Raw genomic sequence first — 26,285 nt, forward strand, 5'->3', positions numbered from 1 at the left:
TCACAGACTACAACACATCAAATACAGTAATCTAAAAACTAAACAAACAGTTAACTTTCACTGTAAACTTCTCCAACCTAAGTACTTTATATTTCTCCACTCGTTAACAGATGGGGACATTCATCCTAATCCTGGGCCAACACCTATCCCTGTCACTGCAAATAGTCCCCAAGCCAAACTTCACACTTTACCTCTAATCAACCCACCCAATTCACTATCCATTGCTCATCTTAACATACGTAGCATGTGCAGTAAAATCCCTCATGTTCATGCCCTTCTTGATGTCCACCAATTTGATATCCTTTGCTTATCAGAAACATGGCTAAAACCCTCAATAAAAGACAATGAAATCACCCCTCCAGGCTACAGTATTATTCAGTTAGATCGCACATCCAAAAAAGGAGGAGGAGTAGCAATGCCCTATAAAGCACACATACAACTTAACACTGTAAATCCTAACCTATCTTTAGACTCGAGCGCTGAAATAGTTATCTAAAAATTCCAGCTTAACAGACATAAAGCCATAAACATTATCTGCATCTGTCTTCCCCCAGGCAATAACATCGGTATACTAGAACACATACTTAACTGGCTTTCTTCTCATCTCCTACAAGAAACCATAGTCCTAGGAGACTTTAACATTGATTGGAGTTCATGTAGCAGTACAAACCCTACCAACCCCATTAACCTTTATGGTTTCTCACAAGCTATTAACTCCCCACCAGAATTAACAAACTAAACAATAAAGAAAGCACCTTGGATTGGATTCTGACTAATAGTCCTCACCAAACTTACATAGCAGGAACACTCCCAGATGATCTTAGTGACCACCTGCCAACATAATAATCAGACATAAAACCAACCCAACTTTCCCTAACACTATCAGAACAGTTCGCTCCAAAAAGCATTTTATCCCTGAGCTTTTTGAAATAGAACTTAAACAATGTAATTGGTCACCATTAAAATCCCTCCCAATTAACAAAGCAGTTGAATACTTCAACTCTACATTCCTAACAATCCTTGATCATCACGCCCCAATACGCTGTACAAGAAAAAAAGCTAAACCTGCTCCTTGGCTCTCAAACAAAACCAGGCAACTAATCATTCAAAGAAACAGATCCTGGGCTAAATGGCGAACTACTAAGAACTCTACAGATCATCTAACCTTCAGACAGCAAAGAAATAATACAAAAAAAGCCATCCTACTTGACAAAAAGAACTACTATCTCCACCTACAACAATCCTCCCTCAAGAAACCTCAGAAGTTTTGGTCTACTATTAATAAACTTCTTTATCCAGGTGTAACTATTACCCCCATCCCCTCAGGCACTAATCCTAAAAATTCAACTGAATCAGCTAATGCCTTTAATTCTTTCTTTACCAATACTATCCAAACTCTGGCTAGCCATCTATCCCCCGATATCTCAAAACTACAAACTCCCACCTCCAAGGCACCCCCAGTATTCAAGTTAGAACCAGTGCCCACATCATATATTCGCTCCCTTCTCCGAAAGCTAAAAGCAACTACCCCCTCAGCTGACAAACTCCCAGCTGAATTCCTGCAAATAGCATCTAAAGCCATAGCTTATCCCATCTCCATATTGATAAATAGAACCATAAATGAAGGTACTATTCCATCCATCTGGAAAATTTCTCATATTATCCCACTACACAAAGGTGGTAGCTCCGACGATATGTCCAACTTTCGTCCCATAGCACTGCTCTCCCCACTTGCAAAAATAATGGAAAAGTGTGTCCACAAACAGCTAATGAACCATCTTCTCCATCACAACCTACTAGCAAACTGTCAACACCAATTTAGACCTTTCCACAGTACCTCTTCTGCCTTGCTTTCCTTCACAAACTGTATCAACGAAAACCGCAACAAAAATATCCTCTCCTCAGCAGTCTTTGTCGATTTATCAAAAGCTTTTGACATGGTTAATCACCAAATCCTTCTTCACATCCTAAAGTCCTACTCACTAAATCCACTATCCATGAACTGGTTCACTTCCTATCTAGATAACAGACAGCAGGCTGTACTCTGGCAAAATACACTATCGAACCATCTGCCTGTCACATTAGGTATTCCACAAGGCTCCATATTAGGCCCTCTCTTGTTTTCCATTTACATCAATGACCTTCACTTAGCCATTCCACTCTCCACATGTATTCAATATGCAGACGACTCTACTATAGTCTGTGCAGCCACCTCTCAAGCTGAACTTCAGTCTCATACACAAATAGCTTTTAATACAGTAGAACATTGGTTCTCTAACCGCTGCCTCCTACTAAACCCCCAAAAAACTAAACTTTTACTCTTTACACCAACCCAAAAGACTACCCCTGTACACTTCACTATCACATCTAATAATGGCACCCTTATTTCTCCTGATCTAACCACTAAACTCTTAGGGATCACAATTGACAATAATCTCAACTTTGATACCCACATAAATGCCACAGTAAAATCAGTTAACAGAAAATTAGGATCCCTCTAAAGAATAAAACCTTTTCTTACACCACTAGCTAGGTCCGCTATAGCTAGAACTCGTTTAATCTCAACCCTTCTTTATGCCTCTCCCATTTACACTAACCTCTCTAAAAAGAACCTTCACAAACTAGCTATATCCTATAATAATATTGCCAGGTTCGTTACAAGCTCCCCTTTTAGAACTCATCACTGTCTTAATCTGAAACAACTAGGCTGGTTAGAATTTCTGAATCGGATACAATTTCAGCAACTTACAATTTATTTATTTATTTATTTATTTATTTTACATTTGTTGACCGGGCTAGTCCAGCTGGATATGTCCATTTTCAGTGGAGGCCCGGGAAGAAAAGCTTCGCAAATTACAACAACATAAAAGGTCAAGACAAAGACAATAACAGTATAATTTGGTACATAAGAAGTTTTAACAATTGTAGTACAAGCCTAAGATTATATATTTTATATTTCAGTAGGGAAAATGAAAAATTTATCTAAGAATAGATGAATAAGACTAATATATTTGCATTAGAAATGGTGTAGTACAAATCTTTATAACATATTGCAAAATAACATACAAGGCCCTTTATCAACCCCATAATACTCCCATACTCTAGCTTCATTATACCATATAGCAATCTCAAAATTTTACGCTCCTCAAACAAAACGCTTACGTATATTACTAAATCTAAAAACTTAGCAGGTGATTCCTTGTTCTCTAACTCTGTCGAAAAGTATGGAATCAGTTACCACCTGACCTTACATCTCTGACCTCTCTCCCACATTTCAAAAGAAATCCAAAACTGTACTTCAGTAACCACTGGTTATGCTCCTGTTCTAACCCTGACTAACATTTTCTTGACTCTGATCTTTTACCTTTCTCCTATTACAACCTTCTTAAAATACTTCTATATCCTTTTCTCTCACATAGAAATAAATTGTTACTAGTATACCCTTCTAAGGCTTGTTTCCAGTAGGAGTAGCTTAAAAAAAAAATACTTCTATTTTTTATATTCTTTTAACCGTTTCATTTGCTAACATGTTTAGGCTAAAATTATTGATGTATAAAATTGCCTTAATGGTATAATTATTGCTGTATAAAACTGTTTTTTTATGTGATTCTCTATTAAATGGTATGTTTTTTCCCTGGAGCTTTTCTCCCCGGGCCTCTACTGAAAATGGACATATCCAGTTAGACTAGCCCGGTCAACAAATGTAAAATAAAATTAAAATAAATAAATAAAATAAATGCTTTGAAAAATGGAGCTCCATGGGCAGACGCTGAAATGGCAAACAAATGAACCTTGATAGAGGAGTAAGACAGGCAAATAGAAAAGCATCTCACACAAATATTGTAAAACAAGTGAATCGCTACTCTGAATGGGTTCGGGTTATGTTTTTTGGCACCAACAAGAAAACATTTTCCATTTGCTGATATATGATTTTCTAATAGAGAACTTGCCCCCATTAGTACCTCTTGCACATCCTCAGTAAACAAGTGTCTAAAAGACCCTAAGATCCAGGTAGTTAAAGTTGTTTGGGGTTAGGATGTATCAAATGTCCATTTTTTTTGTTTAATACATGAAACATCTTTATTAAATTATCACTTATGACATAGGCAATCATACATTTGTATAAACAAACTCACACCATATTGAGATATTTTCAGTTGCAAACATTATACACTACTTGAATTCTATCCATTCATTGTCATTCAAACATTACATTACAAACTTCATTCAATCCCTGCCTTCCCTTAAGCCTCATTCCTCCTTCAAAACATTATTCTGCATGTATTGTTCCCACCATTCCTATTTTTTTCCATGTAATTTGTTTCTACCCTTTTCTAAAGCTCCCATATCCAGTTATTTTATCTCTGTTAGAATATTTCTACTTCTAGTACAGTTTGTTTAGACTTTGATTTGTATTTTCTAGTAAATGCTTTTTCGGCAGCCACCAGAATTAAACATAGCAAGACCTTACTATGTCTAGGCAATTCCGATTGTGTATCACAGCTCATAAAATCATTTCCTTAGTTACACCAGTTTGGTCACCCAGTATTTCTGACAGAGTAGCCTGCAGGGAATTTTTAAAGTCTGCCAACTCATTACAATCTGAAAAAATTGTGTTTTCCATTTACCTCTTTCATCTCTGTTCTTGTGCGACTAGATCCAGTCTGAGGAAACTTGTGGTAATTGCCCCTGGCCAATCCCAAAAGAAGGGATAAACACAATGATCTTGGGGGATTCCTTCTGATCTTCATAATTACCTTGAATATTAGAAAGGACAGAAAAGCATACAGGAATATTCCTGTGCAAGGAAAGCAAAAGGCATCTGTCTTCCAGGCCTTCTTTCATGAAGTCATGGAGCAGGTTTTTTGCCAGCTGAGTGTTCAGTGGAAAGGCAAAAAGACCTACTTGAGGAATCCCTACAGATGGATCAGATCTTGGAAACCCTCCAGTCTAGTTTCCATTCATGAAGGTCAATTTTTGTCTTGCCCAGCTTGTCTGCCACACAGTTTTCCTCTGACAGAATGTAGGAAGTAGAATGAGATTCTGCTGTAAAGCTATATCCCATGATAACATGTCTTGTCTACAAAGGAGGTAAGACCTGGTTCTTCCTCACTTTATGTACCACATCACTATGGTATTGTTCATAACAACTTCAAGTGGTCTTGGGGACCAAAGATGATTTAGAGAGTTGAGTGCCTTGATAAGGGCAAACTTCTCCTTTAATTTATGTACTTCTGTCTGTGTTTGTTGTCCCACATACCTCATACTTTTATCCCCAAAGTTCAAGGTTACTGCAGTGACTGATTTGGAGCAGGAGGGGAGAGGGAGAGACTTGGATTCAGAGGAACTGATGTCTCCACCAAGTGATTTCTTTTCTCACACATCCCAGAACTGTAATTTGAAAAGATAATGGGTGTTGGTGCTGGGACCAGAGACTTCAGATACCATTGTGTCTTTCTCATGTGGAGTATTGCCAGAGGTATCATGAGAATCATAGATGCCATGAGACTCTGGATCTTGAGGTGTTACCTCCCGTGCCCGTTAAGCGGACCCCAACAGTAGCAGAAGAGATTGCTAACCTCCAGTCTGTAGTGGCTGTATGTGTAAAACGTGAGGGATCAGGGAAAAAATCCCAGGAATAGATCTAAGTGTAGATATATTTTTTTCCTGCGGAAGAAAAGCTCTTTGTACTGAGGTTCTCTTGGGATCCTAACCTGCATATAAGATCACTCATCAGAGAGATTCCTGACACTTTGAAAAAGAGTTTGCATAGATAAGCAAGACATCTAAATATGGGGAAATGTCGATCCCATGTAGCCTGCAGTGTAATATAACTGGAGCTAGACACTTTGTGAACACTCTTAGGGCAGTAGATAGCCCAGTGGATAAGGCAGAGAACGGATAATGTGATCCAAATACATAAAACCTTAAGTATCTGAAGTCTTAATGGATAGGAATGTGATAAGCATCTTTTAAATCTAAGATTACCAAAAAAATCTCAATTGGAGAAGAAGGGGTAAGAGATTGTGTTCTGAAAGGATCTTAAACTTGGGCATTATCACAAATTGGTTTAAGAAAAAAAGTCCATAACTGATCTCTATGCATTTTCTTTTTTTGGCATCAGAAACTTTCTTGAATGAAAACCTCTTCCCCACTGGGAAAATGGAACTATTTCTGTTACCCCTCTCGATAAAGCATGTGCTGTAGAACAGGAGGGAACAAGTGGGGTTTTGTTTGGGGATGTAGAATAATTCCCTTCGAATGAGGAATCTCTTCACACTGAGTCAGTCTCAGAAACCATTTGTCTGAAACAACCTGTTGCTAAAGAGAGAGAGAGAAATAGAGAATCTGACTTTGTTGATGGAATAAGAGACTGCCAGGGTGGGATGTGGGACAAGGCCCCTTGCATACTCATTCTGACCTTTTTGACTGCTCTTTGTTCTGGGGGCAGGTTCCTGCTTTCTTTTGGAGAACCTCTCCACCATTGTTTTTTAATGTTTGCTTACCAGCATATTGCCGAGACTGTTTTGTTTTATTTCCTGATACAGTTGGACAAGGGAGAAAAACAACCTTTGGAAAATTTAGAGAGGGAGGGATAAAAAAACTCTCTCAGATTCCCTGTATAACAGCTTAACCTTTTCATCACATTTTTGATAACCTTTGTAACGGTGGGACCAACATTTCTTTCTAAATGTGAATTTAAGTAAATTTTTACATCCTCTAGGACAGGCATGGACAAACTACGGCCCGGGGGCCACATGCGGCCCGTTAAACGTTTTGATTCGGCCCGCCAAACTTGAAAACATTTAATAAATTAACCTTGTTAATGTTTTATTCCCCCTGCAATTCTGATGTTTCCTCACTAGATGGTGCACTCTAGATATATTGGCTTTGTTGAGGTGAAGCGTAGGCCTATTACTCCATGTTTGCACTTTACCCTTTGACCCACCGCCCCTCTATGAAGATGAGCGGACCCAAGAAAAGGAAAGTGGACAGAATGTCGAGTGTTCAATAAGGAGTGGACAACTAAATATTTTTTCACTGAACACCGATCATCTGCTGTTTGCCCGATATGCCAAGGAACTGTGGCGGTTTTTAAAGAGTATAATATTAGCCATCACTTTGCCACAAAGCACACTAATTATGCTAGCAAGCTCTCAACAAAAGAACGGGAAGCTGCTGCTGAGAAGGTGGCAGCTAATTTGAAGGCTCAGCAAAGTTTTTTTCACCATCAAACTGCCATTCAAGAGTCAAGTACCAAGGCCAGTTTTATGCTTTCATTCAAAATAGCAAAGGCCAGCAAACCACTGTCTGAGGGCGAATTTTTAAAAGAATGTATGGTAGAGACAGCAGGTATTTTGTGCCCGGAGACCAAAGACAAATTTGAGAAAATCAGTTTATCACGGCGGACAGTGACTCGCCGTGTGGAACTAATAGATGAAGATATCACCAGCAGATTAAACAAAAAGGCAAAGTCATTCACTTTTTATTCTTTAGCACTGGATGAAAGCAACGATGTCAAAGACACTGCTCAGCTCCTCATTTTTATCCGAGGAATCAACGAAACTTTTGAAATAGCGGAGGAGTTTTTGACAATGGAGTCTCTGAAAGGACAAACACGGGGAGAGGACTTGTTTGAACGGGTGTCTGCTGCCATCGAAAACATGAAGCGTCCCTGGAGTAAGCTTGTTAACGTCACCACAGATGGATCTCCGAATTTAATGGGAAAAAACGTTGGCCTGCTGAGGAGAATCCAGAATAAAGTGAAAGATGAAAACCCTGACCAGGATGCCATTTTCCTCCACTGCATCATCCACCAGGAATCTCTATGTAAATCGGTGTTACAGTGTGAATCCCGTAGTGAAACTCGTCAACTTCATACATGCACAGGTACTTCAGCACCGTCAGTTCATTGCGTTCCTGGAGGAAACTGATGCGGATCACCAGGACCTGCTTTATCACTCCCGTGTCCGCTGGTTGAGTTTGGGCAAAGTGTTTCAATGAGTGTGGGAGCTCAAAGAGGAGATTGGCGTGTTTTTGGAGCGGCAGGGGAAGACTGATGAATTTCCTGAGCTGAGCAACAAGAGCTGGATGTGTGACTTTGCGTTTGCTACGGATGTATTTTCACACTTGAATGAGCTCAACGTGAAACTGCAGGGGAAGGAGCAGTTTGTGCATGACATGTACACAAACGTGAAAGCCTTCAAATCCAAGCTGGCTTTATTCTCCAGGCAGATTTTGAACAAGTCATTCACTCATTTTCCTAGACTAGCCACGCTGAAAGAGGCCAGAGCAAAAGTAAAGAAATACAGTGAGTCACTGGATGCACTGCACGGAGAATTCTGCCGTCGGTTTTTGGATTTCGACAAAACTGACAAGTCACTTCAATTGGTGGCCTTTCCTCTGTCACAAGACCCCGAAACAGCTCCAGAGGAGCTTCAGCTCGAACTGATCGACCTTCAGTCTGACCCTGCCTTAAAAGAGAAGTTCAGCTCTCTGAAACTAAATGACTTCTATGCTTCACTCAATGATGCCGCGTTTCCAAATCTAAGGCGAAAAGCGCAGATGATGTTGGCTTGCTTCAGCTCTACCTTCGTGTGTGAACAGACCTTCAGCGTCATGAACATCAACAATGCCAGCCACAGATCCAAGTTAACAGACCTACACCTCAGATCCATCCTGAGAATCGCCACAACAAAACTAACTCCAGACTTTGATGCGCTGGCTAAAAAAGGAGACCAACAACACTGCTCCCATTAAAATGTGTGCGTCTCCGTGATACGCACGTTGTTAAAATAAACAGTGCACGCAGATCAAATATAACACTTCACAGACTGACTTGCTGCAACTGTTTCGTCCTTGCACTGGACGTTGTTGACGTTTGGCACCGGGAAAACAAATTGAATAAAAGGAACAGGACAAGTACATCTGCATCTCCTACCGTTTTTGAAAAAAAAGACAGTCAGGAGGAGAGTGATGGTGATATCCTGAAGGATAACAGAACTTTCAGTGCTTTAAAATAAAATGGTCATTTATTTGATTTTCAGTGTTTAAAGACTCATTTCGAAGTCAGAGATTTTATTGTAATGCTTTTCTTCATTTTCATTGGAAATTAAAGCACATGTTTTCTCCATATCCCAAGATGTGTATTTTTCCCCCAATGAGGTGATGTTTTCAAAGCATGCCATCTATCTGCTCCTGTTCCGGCCCCTTTGTCAAATGTTAGAACTCAATGTGGCCCACGAATCAAAACGTTTGCCCACCCCTGCTCTAGGAAGTTCTGAGAATGAAGCCAGGCAAACTTCCTCAGCACAGTACCAGTGGCAACCTCTTTCTACAGTCATAAACACACTTTAAATGACTAGTGGCCTGAAAAATAAAATAAACCAAACCACACAAAGCAGATGTTTTCCTCACAGGGAAGAACTGCAGATAAAACATTCCTCATGTTTTCACAGTTAGTCACAGTAAACTTTAACATATGAGCCTGACAACTCAAACTTATAAAAATGAAAACTTACAAAACTGTTTTGCAATCCTTATCAAAAGGAGGAGGATTAGAGTTAAACTGGCTGCAGCTGGATTAACTATAGCTGCTGGGTCATGTTTGGAAAGAGTATATAAAAACTTAAGACTGAGGAACTTTATACATTCTCTTTGCATTTTTAGGGGCAGTTGGCTGAGTATCAGGAACATTGCAGGCAGTGACACACATTTACTGCAGAGCTGATAGAACTGGGGAAATGGAGGAAGGTTCTGGAAATTCCTTCTCTAACAGCTGATGGTATTTTCGGGGGGACTAAGAAACCTCAATGTTCTCCCACTGAATACACTTACACATTCTGGAAATAGTTTCAGAGAAAGAGAATCACTGATAAGGAAATTCAGGTATTGTGCTCTCCACTGAGTCTGAATCAGAATTCTGTGAGGAAAAACTGTGTCTGTTCCATTCCTCTCTGGATATAATTTCTTGAATCTTTTTAGAAAAAGAGGAATCACTTTTTCTTTAACCAGAAACCACCTGATAAGAAAGGTCAATAGCCTGTATAGGATCCTGAGCCGGACTTGATAAACTACTCCTGTCCAGTGAAATTGGAGCAAGAGAAGCTATAAGTTTAGCTTTCTGTTTCTTTTGACAGGAAAATTAAGGCAAACACATTTTTTAATGGCAGCAATAACTTCCTCAGGGATGGGCACAACATTCTGGTTAAACAGGGGCACTCTGCCTGCCCCTTATTTTAACACCAATAAAAGTGGTTCTTCCAGCCCACTAAGGGGGAGCCCAATAGCTGCAGAAGTCATTGCTAACCCCCAGTGCATATTGACTGTATTTACCACACAGAGGGATCTAGGGAAAAAGGATAGTGGTCTGAGGAAGCAGCTTGACCACAGCAGAGTCTCTGACCTGCATCTGAAGCAAATTACCAGCCTGCTGTGGTGGCAAACATCTTTTGTGAATTATCACGACAAAGGCTAACATATGTTTATATTAAAGAAAACAAGCCACGTGAGTAACTTGTAGTAGCCAAGAATTATGAGTAATGATCTTTGAAATATTTATTGACAATTACTCTTATAAAGGTGCATTTCCTGAGCAGCACTAAACACCCCATAATAGGTTCATAGGTAGGTACTAGGCTATCGGCCCAAGGGCCTACGTAAGCCTAGCCAGCAAGGTTCCATAGGTTACGCCACCCAAGAAAGTTATTTTCCTGTGCCACTGTCCAGCAGACACACACAAGTGATCCCCGGGGTGTATTTCCTATTTCCCATCCACTCATCAAGATTTTTCTTGAAGAGTGCTAATGAAATACTTTGCTTGACATAGATGGGTAGCTTGTTCCAGAGTATAGGAAGTCTCTGGGACAGGAATCTATCCCTCCAGCGTGTCCTGTTTATTGTGTAGCTCAGAGGGATTAGGATTTCTTTAGGGTGTAGCTCGGAGGGATTGGGATTTCTTTAGGGTGTAGCATGTCCAACAGCTCGGGGTTTGACATAGCTTTATATGTTAGGCAGAGATCACCTCGGAGTAGGCGATATGCTGCGGAGTAAAGCTGGAGGTTTTTGAGGCAGTCAGTGTAGGACATTTGTTTGAAGCCAGTAATCCTCTTTGTGAGGTACTTCTGTGGCCTTTCCAGCTGCTGCAAATGTCTTGTGAGGTACATTCCAAAAGGGGCGTTGTACTCTATAATGGGTCTAATGAGTGACGAGTAGAGGGGAACAATGACCTCTTTTTTTTCCTGGATGAGAACCCTTTTATGATGGTGTGCCACGTAGAAGGACTTCCTGACTGCTGTGGCGATGTGACTGTTAAAGGAGAGACTACTGTCCACCTGGGTCCCAAGGTCTCTTATCATGCATTCGGTGTTAAGTAGGTTGCTGCCTATGTGGTAGTTCATGGGTACAGGTACCAAAGGGGATGACACTGCACTTTTTGGCATTGAGCTTGAGTCCATGGCTCTGACACCAGGCGTCTGTCTCAGTGAGGCCCTTCTGTAGGATGTCCACATAATTTGGGGACTTGACTATGGCTCCTAGTTTGCAGACATCTGCGAACTTCATTAGCCGGAGGCCTTCTGTGTTAGCCTGTACTTCAGAGAAGTAGACACCAAACAGGAGAGGTCCCAGGATGGAACCCTGTGGTACTCCACTTGTGACTGCTTTGAGGTCAGATTTTACAGTGTGGGTTCTGTCAGTGAGCCAGTTGGCAGCCCATCTTATGATGTAGGGATTTATACCTAGTTTAGCGGGGATGGTGTCAAAAGCCTTGGCGTGGTCAAGATAGGATGTGGGAACCACCTTATCCTCATCCACGGCTTTGGTGACTGCCTCAAAGAAGTCGATCAGGTTCAGGAGGCTTGATCTGCCTTTCACAAACCCGAACTGGGTGGGATCCAGAGTTTCGAGGTTACCAATGTCTTTGTTTATGAGTTCCATGATGATATGTTCAATGGCCTTGCAGACCAGGCTCGTCAGGTTAATAGGTCGATAGTTCCCGGGATCAGTGGTGGCTCCCCCTTTGTGGAGTGGGATTGTTTCTTTCTGGTGAAAACCACCATACCTCCCATGCACTGGTATATTATAATGGTTTGAAGTTGCTGCTTCACAATAAAAAAAAAAAAAAAAAATTAGCTGGTTTCTTGATAGGATGAATTTGTACAGAAATGCCTCCTGCTACAATAAAATAGCTGAGTTTGCCACCAATCTCCATCATAGGACTCACCATTGCTATAGCTTAAAGCAGTTAAACTGGCTTGCACTGTACAACTAACAAGCATACTTAAAACTAAACTACAGCACACAGACTCATTCATCATCCAAAAGGTACCCTGCGCTACAAAACTTTATTACTGCCCTACTGTCTAGCAAGGGACCTCCACTCTAGTAACAAATTCTTATTACTTACAAATAATGCCGCAGGAGACTTGCTCTACTCACAGTACATTGCTAAATTCTGGAATAGTATCCCCACACAAATAAAACTCTCCGGCAAACTCAATAGTTTTAAACTACCGCTTAAACAACATCTTAATCAGTCCTGGTTCTGCACATGCTCATCACAAGGTTAAGACTTTGTGTTCACCATACTATACTTTCCAAATACATACTCTGAACCTCTCACTTAAATGACAAAACAATTTTTATACATAACTGCTGCCTCTACAATCCACTAAGTTGCATGTGGGCTTTCTGTTAAGTAGCTTCCACCTCTGTAAAGTCTTAGAATGCATAAATGCACTGTTTGTGTAGAAATGTAAATAGAAATGTAACTACTCTGTTTAGCTGGAACCTAGTATAATACAATGTAAGCAAATGGTGTTTTTCTCCCCGGGCCTCCACTGAAATGGGTATTACCTAGTCGGATTTTCCCGGTAAACAAAGATAAATAAATGCATTTGTTGAGTAATATTTGCTAAATTTTACATTGCCAGTTTTTTTTTAACTGAAAGAAAGGAATATTGTAATAAAATCAATAATTATTTTTTCCTGAATAGCTGTAAATACCTCTCAACCTCTTAGCACAAGAAATCTGGTTAAAGCCTAAAATAATGGTGGGACAAAGGGCCAACAGTACTAATGGATTTAAAATATTGCTCTTATAAACTTAAAAAAGTTGCTAGAATAAAAGGATTTGTGTTAGCATGCATTTTCTGAAGGAAATTAACTCAAATGCTTGTCATTATTTAAGGATTTCAGTTTTCAGTGATTTGCCAGAAAGCCACAAATTTTAATGAGGACAATAGACCAGAAAATGTGAGGAAAAAGTTTAGACATTCTGCAAAAATGTGTGCAGTTGAGAGGTATGCATGCTTTAAAGTGTAAAAAAAAAAATGTTCTCTGGAGTGACCTTCCTCGTGTAGGAGTCTGATTCTGAACCCTTTACACACTCATGCATGCCTACACCTACTCATACATACTCACATGTACACTTGCACTCTTGCACATTCGTATACATGTAATCACACACTCACATATGTGCACAATTGCGTATATGCACACATGCACACCAGCGTGTACACATGAATTCATGTACAGTCGCATACACATACTCATACACTAGTGTACACTCGCTCACATATACACATGCACCAGTGCACACCTGCATGTGGGTGCAGTCACATACATGTACTTGCAAACACTGGCATATAGTCAAATACATGCACTTGCAAACACTGGGATATGTACACTCAGACACTCGCAGACGACCGGACACACACTTTCTCTTTTTCTGATGTCCCTTTTCTCTGGCACAGCTTGCTTTATTTAAAAAACATCTCTGCCAGGAGCTGGGGGCACCATTCATGACTTTATTTAAAGTGTGTATGAGAGGGAGGTGCTCATCCCCCCACACCCCCTCCCCTGTCGCCCTATGGTTCCGGTACCCTTTCCCTAGTTGATTAACCTATGTATGTTCCACTTGTCATACTAACATTTAATTAAGTACACGACAAAATGACTTGTAATTAAAATAACTTTGTGCTGAAATATTTACTACCTTTGTTTATTTAATGACTATTTCCTCCTTTGGTGTACTCAATTTAATATTATAAGGATACTGTCTCATTTAAGTGGTAAATAATGAAGCTTGCAACAATACCTTATGGACCGGACAACATCCCAGGCTGCATTTTACACGTACTTCAGAACAAACTGGCTCCCCACCTAAGCACCATGTTCAATCATAGCTTCACGTCAGGCTTTGTGCCCACTGAGTGGCGTACAGCAACAGTTATCCCACTCCACAAAGGGGGAGCCACCACTGATCCCGGGAACTATCGCCCTATTAGCCTGATGAGCCTGGTCTGCAAGGCCATGGAACGTATCATCATGGAACTCATAAACAAAGACGTTGGTAACCTCCAAACTCTGGATCCCACGCAGTTCGGGTTAGTGAAAGGCAGATCGTGCCTCCTGAACTTGATTGACTTCTGTGAGGCAGTCTCCAAAGCCGTATATGAGGGTAATGTGGTTCACACAGCCTATCTTGACCTCGCCAAGGCTTTCGACATCATCCCCCATTCTGGAATTATAGCTAAACACACTAAACTAGGTATAAATCCCTACGTCACAAGATGGGTTGCCAACTGGCTCACTGACAGAACTCACACTGTAAAAGTTGCACACACCAAATCTGACCTCAAACCAATGACAAGTGGAGTACTACAGGGTTTAGTCCTGGGACCTCTCCTGTTTGGTATCTACTTCTCTGAAGTACAGGCTAACACAGAAGGCCTCTGGCTAACTAAGTTCGCAGATGACTGCAACCTAGGAACCATAGTAGAGTTCCCAAATGATGTGGAAATCCTACAGAAGGGCCTCGCTGAGACAGATGCCTGGTGTCAGAGTCAAGTCCATAACCTCAATGCCAAAAAGTGCATTGTCATCCCCTTTGGTAAAAACTCTGTACCCATGAACTACTACATAGACAGTTTGCTTAACACTGAATGTGTGATGAGACCTTTGGACCCAGGTGGACAGTAGTCTGTCCTTTGATAGTCACATCACCACAGTAGTCAGGAAGTCCTTCTACGTGGCACACCTCATCATAAAAGGTTTCTCATCCAGGAAAAAGAGGTCATTGTTCCCCTCTACTCGACACTCATTAGACCCATTGTAGAGTACAAAGCCCCTTTTGGAATGCATCTCACAAGACATCTGCAGCAGCTGGAAAGGCCACGGAAGTACCTCACAAAGAGGATTACTGACCTCAAACAGATGCCCTACACTGACCATCTCAAAAAACTCCAGCTTTACTCCAAAGCTATGTCAAACCCAGAGCTGTTTGACATGCTACACCTAAAGAAATACCAATCCCTCTGAGCTACACGCTCTAGGGACCTAAACCTTGTCACCACAATAAACAGGACATACTGGAGGGATAGATTCCTGTCCCAGAGACTTTCCATACTCTGGAACAGGCTACCCATCTATGTCAAGCAAAGTTCTTCATTAGCACTCTTCAAGAAAAATCTTGATAAGTGGATGGGAAATAGGAAATACACCCTGGGGATCACTTCTGTGTCTCTGCTCAACAGTGGCACAGGAAAATTACTTTCTTGGGTGGCGTAAGCCAGGGAACCTAGTAGGCTCTCGGGCCGATAACCTAGTACCTACCTATGAACCTATATAATATTCATTTTCCATGAATTTTAGTGGGAAAGGAGAGTTGTTGTTTCAAAACTTAACGATATTGTAAGAGCGACTATATTTAACTGTTTTATTAACTGGTGTTCCCCGGTGCTATCTGTGCTAACAAAATTTATCAGTCTGTTATGGCTTGTTCTTTTCTTTCCTTCAATATTTTCATTATGGCTATCATATGACTTTACCTTTTTATTACAATCTTGTGTTTTGCTGGCTTTCAAAGCCATAAAGCACTTGCCCACTTAGGGAGTGATGTCAGAAAAGCAGTGTAACACACAGTTACTTTTACACTCACCTTCCCACGCCTGTAAATTGCCCATATTTATGCCTCATATGTTTAATGTGATCCTCATGAAGTCCGCAGTTTTGGACAAAATTACTGAGGATTGAAGTTGCTAAATAATGACCTACATTAAGATTTCAGACTTCATATACTTAAGAAAACATAGGCGAACACACACAGCCTGCTATTGTAGTGACTAACTTTATAATAGGAAGCCAGTACACGAAACCAATGGATACCAGGCATAAACAAATTTTTACTCTGCTGTTGTCATTTTCCTGTCCATACCGGCAGATTTTACTGCTTAGCGTGATACCTGACCTTTACAGCTTTAGCGGGGCTGTGCTTAATATTTGGTGCGGGTCTTGCACCACTCTAGTGATTAACTGATTAATCGTTTTCTAAATACCGGAGCGTAATCGCAGGATTCCATGCACTACATGACTTCTACCTTTCATGATGATCTTTTTAAACAAGATGTGATATCCATTATTGAATAAATTAGATTCTGTAGAGCTTTTCCTTTTAAATTTGAAGGATTTTCCGTAAAGAGTAGACTTGCAAACAGTTGACGCATGATCAGTACCTAATTAAATCACGAGCTGTGGGTTTGCTACGGTTACTCATTGCAACTTCATTATTAAACTTATCCTTAAGTTACATATCTGTATAGACCACTATATGGCATATTTTTGTGAACAACTTTGCATCTTAATCATTTCCCTATAGTAGAAATAGCAAGTCATCTGTGCATTTTGACATGCGTAAATAAATCCAATTTATACAATTTTATTTATTTATTTTTTTATTTTATATTTGTTTACCAGGAAAGTCCAACTCGACACAAGTCCTTTTTCAGAGGAGGGCTGAGGAAAGAAGCTCCACATGGGCTTCAGGATACTGGCCAAGCCTCTTACCACCCCTGTAGTGCCTTTTTTAGGCAGTGTTCCAAAGACCAAATTACCACTGTAACAGTTACAAACAAATGCAATCTGAGGGTCATGCAGCTCAGCGCTAGAAATCTTAATCTCAATATGCACTCTCTCAAAGCACTCCTTAAAATGGAGAACATCAACATTTGTGCTGTAACAGAGATCTTGTTCAAGGTAGCAGAAAGTACCCCTGCACTACCAGGCTACAACTCATTCCACACCTTTCGGCCCCAGAACTTGGACTGAAGCTCCAAAGGCAGTGGGGTTTCTATATTCATAAAGGATGCGCACACCTCCAGACTGGTAGCCCAGCATAATGCATCTGAGATACTTCAGGTGCAGCTAACATTGGGTAAGACAGTGATTCAGGTCATAGCCTGCTATAGGTTCCCAACCATGTCCCAAGACTCACATGTCACATTACTAAGCACCCTGGAGAATATTAGGGTCCAACTTAACACCCTTATGCTGGGTGACTTCAACTACCCATCCATTAACTTAGAAAGCTACTCATGTACCAATACAGTTGCCCAACGTTTCTTGGACTTCATTAATTCCAGTGCCTTGGACCAACTCATTCTTACCCCCACTAGAGGAAGCAATATCCTTGACCTGGTCATTACCAACATGTGCGACCGCTGCTCTACACCAGTAGTCAACTCCTCCCTGGTTAGATCCGACCACAAACTAATCACCTTGGATATCCACATCCATCCCACCCCCTCTGCAAAGGAAACCACCGTGAAAAACTTCTCCAAAGCTAACTTTGGGCTGCTAAAAATAGAAATGACTAACTTCACAGCACCTATGCAAATGGAGAATAGTTGCATGACCACCAAATCATTCGCCAAACACGTACACAAATGGATGGATCTCGCCATACCCAATAGAAACAAGACACTTTCCTCCAAAAAAAAGGAAGCCAATCTGGTGGTCCCCTGCCATAAACAAACTCTACAACAGAAGGAGGAAATTGATGCAGAATAAGGTAAAGTCCCAAGACTGGAAAAACTCCCTTACCAGCCTCAACAAAAAATTGAGATCCCTCATCAAATCCTCCAAAGCTAGCTATGAAAACAGAATTTCAGCAGATAGTAAAGACAGCCGCAAGGCCTTCTATAGTTATGTAAGGAATCTCCACAGCAGTACCTAGATTTGCTTTGAGCTACTGCACAATGGTACCTCCTATACCGAGCCAACAGATATTGCCAGTATACTGGCCGACAGATTCAGTGCCAACTTTACCACCCCCCCGAGGACCAATCACAATACCAGTAGATTGCTAGGCACCCAGTATTACTGCTCCGCAGGTTAAAACAGCACTAAGGCCAAGAACACAGCTTCTATGGGACCTGATAATACCCCTGGCTGTGCTGTGCATGAACTACATAGTGAAATGGCACCTCACCTGTGTGCCCTGTTCAATCACAGCCTCACCTCAGGCTTTGTCCCTACCGAATGGCACACTGCTACAGTCATCCTTCTCCATAAAGGGGGTGCGACTACAGACCCTGGGAATTATCATCATGGACCTAATAAACAAGGATATAGGGAATCTCCAAACTCTGGATCCCATGCAGTTTGGTTTTGTGAAGGGTAGATCATGCCTGCTCAACATGGTTGACTTATTTGAGTCAGTCACCAGAGGTGTGGATGAGGGCAAGGCAGTTCATATAGCCTACTTAGATCTGGCCAAGGCCTTTGATACCATTCCCCAGTCCCCACTCAGGAATTATTGATAGACTCGCCAAACTAGACATCAACCCCTATATCCTTAGGTGGGTTGCGAATTGGCTCACAGATAGAACCCACAATGTGAAAGTAGCAGACTCCAGTTCAGAATGCCGACTAGTCACGAGTGGAGTCCCACAGGGATCGGTCCTGGGTCCTCTCCTGTTTGGCATCTACTTCTCGGAAGTACAGGCAAACACGGAGGGACTCTGGCTGACCAAGCTTGCAGACGATTGCAAGCTGGGAGCCATTATTAACTCCCCAAGTGATGTAGACATCCAACAGAAAGGCCTCACCAACGACTGGTGTCAACCATGGCCTTAAGCTTAATGCCAAAAAATCCTTTGAGAAAAACTCAGTTCCCACTAATTACCACATTGATGATAGCCCACTGAACACTGAAGGTCATCTCTCTCTACTCTTCCCTCATTAGACCAGTCATCAAGTATAATGCCCCATTTGGCATGTACCTCACTAAACACCTGCAACAGCTGGAAAGGCCACAAAAGTACCTCATGAAGAGGATCCTAGACCTTAAACACATGCCCTATCTGGACAGACTTAAAAGCACCAGCTTTTCTCTCTCATATTGTCTATTAAGAGGCGATCTCTGCTTGACTTACAAAGCCATGTCTGATCCAGCCCTGTTAGAAATGTTACACCTAAAGAAATCCCAATCCCTCCGCATCACACGCTCCAGGGACCTCAACCTCATTACCACAATCAACAGTACATGCTGGAGGGACAGGTTCATAACCAGAGACTGCCCATGCTCTAGAATAGACTTTCCATACATGTCAAGTACTCACTGGCCCTTTTCAAGAGAAATCTTGAGTGGATGGGAAATAGAAAGTTCACCACGGGGATCACTCCAGTGGCTCTACTTGATAGAGGCACCGGGAACATGATGCCAGGGCACATCTATGGGCTAGGCTTGTAAAGGCTCCAGGGCCGTTGGCCTAGTACACACCTGTGAACCTATATATGTGTGTGTGTATGTGTGTATGTCAAGTGTGTGTGTGTGTGTGTGTGTGTGTGTGTGTGTGTATGTCAAGTGATCAAACTGTAAAACATTTGAACCCTTGGACATGCCAAAAAAGAGATTGAATCACAAAAATTTGAAAATAAAACAAAGAAAAAATGTTTTACTTCAAGCACTTAAATTATACCTGTGTGAAGACTTCGATGTCATGGAAGTGCATAATTTGTATACCACAAGACTTGATGAGCTAAGAGATCGTACAAAGACTGATTCAATTTTGCAAAAGCTCAACCACTTTGTCAATGTTGGATGGTCGTCATAGCAATCTTATGTACTAACAGAAGTGCAACCTTATTTTCCTTACAGAGATGAGATGTTGATGGAAGATGGTATAATTTTCAAAGGTCCTAAAGTTGTCGTTCCTACTTCCTTGCAACATGAGTACATCCAAATTTTGCATCGTGGCCACCCAGGTTTCTAGGCTGCCAAAAGAAGGGCGAGATGACTAGTATTTTGGCCTTTACTGTCAAAAGATATTGATAAAGTACTTTCATCTTGTTCAGTATGCAATAGCACTAGGTCGGATTTGCAAAACAAGCTACTTCAGCTAAACAAGATTCCTGAACTACCTTGGTCAACAGTAGCCACTGACATATTCATGTGAAATAGCTAGCATTAGTTAGTGTTGGTAGACTCTTACTCGAATTGGTTCAAGATTGATCTGCTACCTAACCTAACATCCAGTACTGTCATTACTAAGTTGAAACGTCATTTCTCAGTCCATGGCAGTCCACACAAAGTTATTTCTGACAATGGTGCACTGTTTACCAGAATACCCAGTTTATCAGAAATTTGCAAAAGAGTGGGACTTTATCCATGTTACAAGTAGTCCTGAGTATCCACAGTCAAACGGTGTAGCTGAATGCGCAGTACAAAGTGCAAAGCAGTTACTAATGAGGTCAAGGCATGACAATACTGACGTTTTCTTGAATTTGCTTAATCTCAGAAATATATCCTGTGACAATTTACTTGGCTCACCTGCTCAGAGACTTCTATCCAGGCAAACCAGAACGATTTTACCTATCCGTTCCAGTTTTTTTGTTCCTAATGCTAAAAACACTAGAGCAATCAAAGCCCAACTATTCAAAAAGTGTTCATTCCAGAAGTCCAGCTATGATAAAATGAGCAGATTTCTTTGTCCATTAAAAGAAGGAGAGATAGTGAGGATGCAAACAATAAAAGGTTTTGATCGAATTGGTCACGTGAGAGGTGTATGTGCTGAGCCTGAGACCTTACTTAGTAGAATCTGACGGTATCGAATACAGAAGAAATCACAGGCATCGTCTTCCGGTGTCTGAATTGATATCACAACATTGTACCTGTCATATAGACATTAGATCTCGGAGCCATCCAGACGATGTTCCTGTTGAGGGACATGTCTCAGTACCTATTCCCATTCTTGATGATGTCCCAGATGCCCCGGAAGTTGAACATTCATTAAAGACCGTCCTTGTTGCTAAACCCAGTCCTAGTTTTTATGTCACGTGATCAGATCGTATTTCCAGACTTAGTGTAAAATATGCAGCAACCTGGACATGATTGTTTCACTTGTAGTTAGTTCTCTATAATTGCATGTCAGAGGATTATTTCTGTATAATTACATGTCAATAATTATTGTCATTATTACTGTGCTTGACTTATTTCTCAAAGATGGAGGATGTAGAACAGACTGTGTGTTGTGACTTTAAGAAGCATTTCCAGATGTAAGCATGTGCATATAAATAGTGAGCACTTGCAGGCAGCAGTGCCATTTTGAGTGAACAGCCAGAGTGTTAACGTATGAGTGCAGTAGTCAGTCTGTTTATAAGTTTAAGTTTAAGTTACAAAGCCTCATTTCTGATGTTTGTGTGTAATAAAACTGCTTGAATCAAACCCACAACCGTTTGTCTGTTTATCCTGATCAGACGAGCGACACCATCTCTTGCATGGGTCTCCGCAAATTATCGATGTATGATCCCAGTTATTCTCATAAGGGATGATATAATTATCAGTCATGGGATGAGTACGGTCAGTCTATAACCAAATGGGATAGGTTATTTCAAGCATGAAAAGGGAAATTGGCAGGACTTAAAATGGCCCACAAGGGCAGCTAACCTGGTACTTAAGTTGGTTTAACATTTGTTGGACAGGTATAATTTACATCTGCTCTGCCCCTCAGATGGACTTGCATAGTCTTTAGTGAGTCATCTTATTTTTTGATGATCCTCATTCTTCAGTTAAAAAGGATTAGAAAAGTTCTACTGATTCTGAGTTTAGCATTTTCCACAGTTGAAGTAAAATTAAATGCAACTGGTTCATCAGGATTCTCAGGTAATTTGCGGAAGAGGAAGTCTTCTGTGTGGACAGTACTATGCGCAGGGTGATCTGTTTTACTTCTATAATGCTTTGATTAAGATGCATTGAAACTAGAAACATGGAGCAACACCTGTATCCCAGTGAACAGCAATACTGTTTATTTTTTTACAGTACTTAGGGAAAATCTCTAGAGTTTGACAAGGCGGCTGAGAGGTAACAAGAGTACCGCCATTAATTATGGACAGTGGCACAGCTGGTGTGGATGGAAGCCTACCAAAATTCCCCAATAAATAGAAATTTGCTGTATTGTAGGACTACATGTATGATGACTGTAATTTCCTTCAGACGACTACTAGCCTTTTAGTTTGCTGATAGTTGGAGATATAATGTGCACAGTTTCAAAAGTTGTTAAGAGACATGAAAAAAAAATGATAGCTGCGAAGAGAGAAGTAACTTCTTTGTGGCCTGTAAAATCCAAGTGTTCATTAGTTTTAACACACACAGTTAAATTTTAAAACAAATATTTAGTTAAAATTTGCTGTGTGTGTATTCTTGGTAGAAATGACCTACTTTCAGGTGTAAGAGAAAATGTATTAAGTGAGTACTTCTTGCCTACAGTAGTTGAGCAAATGGTATGTACAAAGGATAAGCATCTATTTTATATTATATGTTTTCATAATTTTTCCATAAGGTATGTAGTCTTTTTAGACTGAAACCAAGGATGATGTTAGAATTTACCTGGGCTTTTGTGAAGGTGTTTGGATAGGTTTTGTTTTCCCCATCAGTGTGTTTGCGGAGATATATAAACTTGGGCATTTGAAATAGATAAAAATGAAACAGACAAGCAAGTGATGACCTGATAACTGAGATGGCAGACCTGTAACTTTCAGGTACATCAGTAGGTAGGAACATAGTTGGCTTACTCTTAAGCATGAGTCAGGTTTTTGAATTCAGGCTACATAAGCTTTTTTCTCGTCAGAGACAGAAGGTTAAACTCTCTCTCTCTCTCTTTGTTCCCAATACCTTGATTCCTTTTCCATTTTTTCTCCAGTAAATTCTAGCCCCTTATTACATCCTTTCTGTACCCCCCAGTTGAAGTCATCCCTATTGGCAATATCTCATTTCTCCATCCCCTTTTTGGTTTAAGTCTTAGAATACTTTCTGCAAATTTATAGATACAATATTCTGTATGGTGATTGCTATTCTCCTTAAGGATCTGCATCCAAAATCCCACTCTCTCCTTTATTTCTTGAACCCCCCCTCCCCCAGCTTTGAGTTATAGACTTCTGCTTGTGTGGTATATATGAGCCTTAACTGTGTAGCTCTAAAATATCCCTTTCAGATCTGGTAATCCTAGGCCACCTGGTTCTAGTGGGAGGATCAGCATATCCTGCTTAATTCCTGCCCTCTTTCCCTCTCAGATCAATTCCTTCAACTCTCTATTAATAATTGTCCACAGCTTCTCTTATAGTTGATCAAAATATGCTGGAGTTGTATACAAAATTAAAGAGACTAAAAGCATTTCCACTGTGTGTATCTTACTCTCCATATTCGTGAACAAACACTTCATTTTCTGCATTTTTACATCATCTTTTGTTTAGTTTCTTCCCACATATCCTTAGATGCCAAAACAGAAGCATTTTTAATCCATGCTCCTTAATGCTTATAAGTTCATAGAGGGTCTATATTATGGCATCAAAATGCTGTAACATCGAACACCTCATTGTCGACACGTATTCAACGAAAATCACTTCCACAATTCGCTGAATACTTAAAGGGCAAACAGATACTTGCCCCACAACCCAATGGAACTAAATCCACCTAAACCAAACCCATCCATGTGGGGGGCTGCACCCCTCCACTCCCCTCCAAACTAAATATACCGAATCCAGGATAGCATTACAGTGGAGAAAAGGGCAAAATTGTATAGTTGGCCAACACATCTTTGCCCTGTAAGTATTCAGCGAATTGTGGAAGTGATTTTCGCTGAATATGTGTCGACAATGAGGTGTTCGATGCTACGGTGTTTCGACGCTGTAATATTGACCCATTCATAGATTAGTACTAGGCTAACTGCCCTTGTGACCCATTTTAAGCTTGGCCAATTACCCCATGTGAGAATCAAGCCCTGCACCTTGTAAGGTAAACACCTTAACCATTATGCAAACCTTTCACCAAAGTGATAGTTGTATGTTTAGACAGATAAGTTGCCTGCTGTCAGATTAGAACCCCTGTATATGTACTTAAACTAGCTTGCAATTACAGTAGTTAATGTTACTGCCACAGCAAAGGTTTTTAAATATTTGTACTCTATGGGAGTGTATTGCTGTAGGATACACAGTTACACTCTTCTGAATGCACACACAAGTGAACCACAGTAAGCTTAGAACCCCTACCCAAGTACACCAGCTGTAGAACTCAGTATAGTAAAAGCGCCATGGCGCAAGTTTACTGTAATTCACCTTTCGTCTTTTATGTCTGCTCACTTCATACTTCATTAAGAAGCTTGATTTGTGTCAACTAATAATTTTGTTTTGTAGTAACTGGAGGGCCCCCAAGAGGGTTGGAGCCCTAGGCATTTGCTCGATTTGCCCACCTAATGTCAACAATGTCAACTGTACTACCTAGTTAAATCAGATCACCACCAATTGCTTTCACTTTTAACACGTTTCCTCACCTATTAAAAATCACTGCATTATTTCAGGATTACTCAAAAGCTAGTTTATTGTTATTTACTGATACCTTGGACAGTCACATTTATTATATTGTGCCAGACAAACCAATTCATAATGATGACCCCCCCCCCATGTCAGTTGTATAGGAAAAAGAAAAAGTTGATGACTCTTTGTAAATAATAAATTCCATCTTCCTCGCTATAAAAGTGATCTAGAATTAAGCAAGACCCTTATGTGAACAGCTAAGGAGTATATAGCCATTTATTAACTTGTAGCCACCAATGCCAAGGAAAACCACAAGTTTTCCTTCAGTTTTATTAAGCAAATCAAAATGAATACCGGTTTTCTGATCTGAATCAATTTCTAATAGCACATCTTACTTTAATGGAAAAACCATAACTAATATCCTTGCTGATAAATTTAGTTTTAGCTTCACACCTCTCGTATATCCCATCACTACCCTCCCAAATTCTAGTGTGACTGTCACATCTGTTGACATTTTAGACCAAGTCACATCAGCCCTTCCCAAAGCTAAAATACTAATTTCATCAGTCCTGACAATGGTCCAGATTATCTGCTTTCAGGTGTCTTCAGCTTTAATCTCACCACAAGTTGTGTATATTAAACTTGGAGTACAGACAGTTACACCTCTACACAAAGGTGGCCCAACATTTTTAAGTAACTATAGGCCTGTGAACCTCATTAGCATTATCTGTAAATGAGGTTATTCATCATTATTGATGAATTAATTACAACTGAGTTACGCAGCTTCCAAACCGTCAACCCTAATTAGTTTGGTTTTGTTCAATGCTGGCCATGTCATTTCTACTCAGCCTAGTTAGTTTCTTTGACAAGGTCACAAAAGCTTTATACAAGAGTTACTGTCCACACCACCTACTTTGACCTTGCCAGGACCTTTGACACCATTCCTCATGTGGACAGTATAGGCCATCTCTCTAGTCTTAGCATTAACTGTTGCATTGTTTGCTGGATAGAACATTAGTTTATTTACAGAACTCACGTTTTCTAAGTAGGGGTATTTCTTCCTGCAGAGATCTTGTTAACTGGATCCTTCAAGGCTCAGTATTGAATCCCCTCTTATTTGACATGTATTTTCAAAAGGAAGTCAGTTGTCTGTGTTTTTGGCTAACCCAGTTTGCAGATGACTGCAAAGTAAGTGATATTGTCATCCCCCTTCCCATGATACCTGTATTCTCAGTAAGGCCAGGAGTAGACCAACATATGGTGTGTTAACCATAATCTCACCTTAAATGCCAAGAAGTGTAACATAGTAATCTTTTGCTAAGGCCACTTATTCCCCTTTTTTATCAATTTGCGGGTTCTCCCTTTCACAACAATAGTAACAGACTATTACACACTCTGGCACCTACATTGAAAAGGAGCTCTCTTCTTGACCACTGTCACTCAATTTGGTTAAGAAGTCATTCTGTCTCACATAACTTATCTGATATGTTGCGTTTTCTAAGTCAGAGAATGTCCTTGCCTCTTTATACTCATCCTTATTAAATCTACCATCAAATGAGCTGCCCCTTTTGAAGCTCTTTGTACAAATTGGAATGCCCCAAGATTTCTTAACTAAAAAAAATCTCCAGTTTAACCCCCTTAAGCTGCTCAGACAGATGAAAATCTCTTTCCATTTGCTTTGTTTCTTGTATGCTTTT

General features: G+C 40.5%; 1 protein-coding gene across 1 annotated transcript in view; it reads right to left on the bottom strand.

Annotated features, from left to right (window-relative positions):
* GOLPH3 (golgi phosphoprotein 3) overlaps positions 1 to 26,285 on the bottom strand; it is a 620,776-nt gene that overhangs the window by 247,429 nt on the left and 347,062 nt on the right. The gene's annotated exons all lie outside the window — the stretch shown is intronic.

The sequence above is a fragment of the Protopterus annectens genome, chromosome 1.part1 (assembly GCF_019279795.1).
Source record: "Protopterus annectens isolate FY-2018-M chromosome 1.part1, PAN1.0, whole genome shotgun sequence".
In the NCBI taxonomy this organism is placed as follows: Eukaryota; Metazoa; Chordata; order Ceratodontiformes; family Protopteridae; genus Protopterus; species Protopterus annectens.